Source organism: Alligator sinensis, unplaced genomic scaffold (genome assembly GCF_000455745.1).
Source record: "Alligator sinensis unplaced genomic scaffold, ASM45574v1 scaffold781_1, whole genome shotgun sequence".
NCBI lineage: Eukaryota > Metazoa > Chordata > Crocodylia > Alligatoridae > Alligator > Alligator sinensis.
Window position 1 is genome coordinate 2,266,642 of NW_005841845.1, and position 4,744 is coordinate 2,271,385.

The window sequence follows — 4,744 nt, forward strand, 5'->3', positions numbered from 1 at the left end:
GCCACCACGTGGGAATAATTTAGAACTGGCCAATAGTGGGACACAAATTTGCATGCGGGTGGTGGGAACTTCTTTGCACCGTGCATTTCTCTTTGCAACTGAGAAATGCACCCTGCAAAGAAAGCTCCTCGTAGCGGGAAATAATTTAGCAGTGCTGAAGCGCGCACACACAAAATCACACCCTTGGGTTGTGACAGTATCTACAGTTTTGCGCGCTTGTCAAGGGTATCCAGAGCTCTGTCGTGTTTGTTTTTGCGGAGCCTAGCAAACTCCGTGTGTGTGTCTTCGGTGGAGCCTAGCAAACTCCACTTGTGTTTGTCTGTAACTGCAACTCAAGAAAGTTTTTCCTGCCTGCACCGCGACCACCTACGGTGTAAGTAAAACAATCTTTAATTAACCGCTACGAGTCTGTGCCTAATTCTAGTCCATCGTGCAAAAGTACCCACCCTACCATTGCGGGCTCACAGCCACAGCCCGCCGCGCGCCCCCGAAAGCCTCGGATCGCTGACTTCCACGGCCGGTGAATTGGGTTGAAGAATGTGAATGGAGGCCGAGCCAGCCTCTTCGTGGCATTGCATTGCTGTTTGGAGGAGGGTACTCCCATCAGCTGAGGGTCACATTTGCTTTGGTGCAGGATTTTGAGTTGCCAGAGCCAATAATATGAGCAAAGTGTCTCCACTGGCTCATGGTGAGAGATCAAGAGAAAGGCAATCTAGTAGGGGAAGATTCATAAGGCTACCATTTCCATAGGCATGGACAACATGTGGGTGGCTGGACAAGTAAGCGAATGAAGGTAAGGAAATCTGGGACCACACCTTCAAAGACCAAATCCAGTATGTGACTTTCTCTTCCCAGTCCTTCTTAGCACAGCCTTTGCAGCAGCCTCCTCTCCAGTGTGCCTAAGACCCTCTGAATGCCATGTCTAGTGTCTCCTTCCAGAGATCTTGGGAGTGATGGATGGAAAGAGCAGGAAATATGGGCTGTGTGTCCCTCATCACCAGGGCTGGATTAATAACCCTTGAGTGCACCCTAAGCAAACAAACTCATAGACCCCTACTTAATACAGTATCTTAATATCACTTTTTTCACTCAACTGGACCCCTTCTTCACTTAGGGCCCTAGGCACGTGCCTAGTTTGCCTATACATTAATCCGGCCCTGCTCACCACAGCTAAATATTCCTGACTTATTACTGCCCCAGAGCTAAGCTATCATGAACTTTCCCTCCCCCTGGCCACAGGAGCGATGCACCAATGTCACGACACCCATGCTCAGGATCACTGCTTTGGCTGTGTTAACTAAAAGCAGCCCTGTTTGCTGATGGATGGGAAGAGGCAGGCACAGCCCTAACGTGCTCGTCTGCCAATACAGCTCACAACAGGTTCATATACTGCCGCTATGGGAGCACTGGATATGCCCAGAGCTGAGCCCATGGCTCCTCCAAGCTGGGATGAACTGCCCGGGGAGGTTGCAGGGGTTGTGTTATCGGTGCTGAGTGAACGACCCTGATGGGAAGGCTTGAAACAGGAAATCACCTTCCCTGCCCCCTTTTATTTAGAGAAACGGGCTCAAGACTGGTCAAATGATGGACCCAAGACTGGGTGCAGGGATCAGGACCCTTGTCCCCAACTATACAGTCAGGTTCCCTCTTTTCCCCACATTCTTTCTCTCTGGCTCAATTAAGTCCCTTCCTCCCTCTGGTACAACCTCAACAGGAAGCCTCACGTCCAAGAAGGTCCAGTAGCTTGGTGGTCGCCTCAGGAAGGGTGAATTTGAGTAACACTCACGCAGCGTTGAGATTTGAACCCATGACACCTACTAGTATATGCGAAAGGGCAGCATCGCCACAACCTTTGAAGAGAGAAGAGTGACACCCATTCAGTCATCTGGAATAAAGGCTCAGCACAGTTTTCTGGACTCTAGATGGAGTCACTTCCCTGCGGTCCTGAATGAAGCACCCAGTAGATGGAAGCTCAGACCTTCTCCTGGGCTCCCTTGTTGGCTAGCTCCAGGCCCTTGGTCCTGGTTGGGCTGGCATGATGAGGCACCTAAGTCTCCTCGTGCATTGGACGTCTGGATTCCCTTCACAGGTCTTGAGGCAAGGTGTTGGCAGCACCTAGTTTGGAGGTGCCAAAGTCCTTCATTGGAGCTAACTCTCCATCTCTCTGCACCCCTGTCCCTCTTTTGTAAACCGGGGAAAAATGACCCATACCCTTCCCCGTCTCAATTATTTCATGCCTAAGCTCTTTGCGGTAGGTTAGGGTCTGCGGCTTATTCTGGGTCTTTACGGCACATTGTGCAATGGTGTTTTTGGGGGCTGCTAACCTTCAAAGGATGTGTATGACAGCACCTACCATCAGCTGATCCGCTTTGAGTGTTTGAGGCCATCCAACGTGAAGACCATGAAAGGGCAGAAAAGCAAGATGTTGCTTGCCTGAAAAATAAGACCAGCTAAGGGGTTCTTGTTTGAGCTTCACTCTGGGTCCGTGGTTTCCTTTCCTCCCTTGTCTTTCAAGCTTAAAAAAAATTCATTTCTGCCCCTCCTCCTCCCTATCCCTGAAATCTATAAGGCTATAATTAAAATGTCATAGAGAGACTGCTCAATATTTATCAACAGTCGGACGGTGGCAGGTATAGGTCAGGATCCAGACCCTATATGAATGTAAATCTGTGTTGCACCACTAATGTAAAGGAGAGAGACACTGACTGCCACCAGTCAAGGCTTTGGCCTGGGGTTGTTAGCTTTCCTGCCCATTTATGAGTGTAGCGCAGCTAGATCAGGGCCACACTTTCAACCAGCTTGTGCATATCAGTTTGAGCGGCGGCAGTCAAAGGAGCCTTGATGTTCAACGAAGGCTGTGTAATCACGTGACTTTTTTTTTCATGCAAGAAACGTGTCATTTTGTTTCGAGCATCTGCCTTTTAAATGGTGCAACTGCCACTTCTTTGCTTGTGTTTTATTTAGCTTATTGCTGGTTTTAACTGAGACCCACGGCAGGCGGCTCCGTATTTATTGTTCACCCAACCGTTCCACTTAGGCAAAAACGCCACTTAATATGCTCCATAAAGAAACTTTACCCATTTGGCTTGTGGTGCTGTTAATTTGCATATCATTACCATCTCATTAGATTTATGGCTTCGATCGACTATTTCCATCCCCGTTACTCTGCGCTGGAAATCTGCAGGCTTTCATTAAGACCGAGCATCTCTGAAATGCTGTTTCCGTCAAGTTTGCCGGGTCAGATGAATACAGAGTTAGCGGATTAAATATCGGAGGCCCACAAAAACTGGCAGAGGGACAAAAAAGGAAGAAAACACAAGTGCTTTAGCACATATCTGGTGCTCAGACAGTCCCTTTTATTTCTCTGACTGCTGTGGTTCCAACAATACAAGTCTTTGCTGTTTCTTAATTCATGGGTTTCTTTTCTCATCAGTACACGGGGCCCAATTCTGTCCCCAGTGAAAATCAGTTGGAATAGGGTCAATCCCAAGAGTACAGAGCTGCTGTTTGAACCCAGCGGTCTTTTTAAAACAGCAATAAAACATCTTCCCATTCAAGTGCTTGCATACTCTGATCAGACTATACCCTTCTAGCTATACCAAGGTCCTCACCAGCAAACAGGTGCCAGGGTGAAATATTTGGCGGCATTTAATTCCTTCTGTAGCTGGTATTCATCTGTCAGAGGGTCTACCTGTGCATTTCTGTCCCTCAAGAATTGTCCGTGAAACAGATGAGGATCATAATTCAAATGGATCTATTATCTGTAAGCTTTTCCCTTCTATGTATCAAATGTAATTACAATCCAATTAATTAGGTGCTCTGTTGATTTTGGTTCTGCTTCTCCGCTATCACTTTATTTCAACATGCAAAGAAAAAACAAAAAAGAGTTAAAAGCCCTTAAGAGCATTTCCCATTTGTGCTGAATCCTCAACAAAGGATAATAAAGTCATACAGATGTTTGGTACCCCCAAATGATGCGTCCGCACTGGCATTTTTTCACACAATGCTCAAAAATTGCAAACAAATTTAGCGTCCCATTTTCTACTCTGCTTGATTTGATTTTGCAGGGAGTTGTACAATGTCTGAAATCATAATAGGTAAGAAAAGGATGCTGTACTAGGAGCCATATGCAGCTTAATAAAATACACATTACCATAAGGAAAAAGAAATAAAATCAGGGCTTATGTGTAGGAACAATGTATATAATATTATGTATCATATTTAATAATGTACCCAGAGTGGCCATAGATATTCAGGATGATCGCATGATCCCTTTTCTACCCAAATCCCACCAGGACCTTTGGGTTACCGGGACATAGGATCAGGTCCTTAATGTGTAGTACCCTACAAGCATAATAAGAGGTGTAGTACTCAAAAGCTTTAGGTTTTTGCTCCATTGATGAGAAAAGAGAAGTGACCCTATTAAGAGAGACAGGGAAGACAGAGTAAAATGCATGGCACATATAGCAAATTTTGTTTTTCTTTCCATTTCTTCAAGAAGTTTCCTGTTTGCATTTTTAGGTCTAGAAACTTGAAGCGTCAGCTCCATCTCTCCTACAAAATCAACTTACTTTCTCAAAATAGGGACCATAGGGTTATTCAACCCATCACATATCTCTCAGCCCTTCAGGGTTGGATAAGTCCTGCTTATCCATCTCTCTCAGGCCTTTAGAGTTGTAGGTAAGCGTCCCAGTCACCAACTCCAGGCTCCACTGAGCAGCATTTCAATTTACAAGCCGGGAAA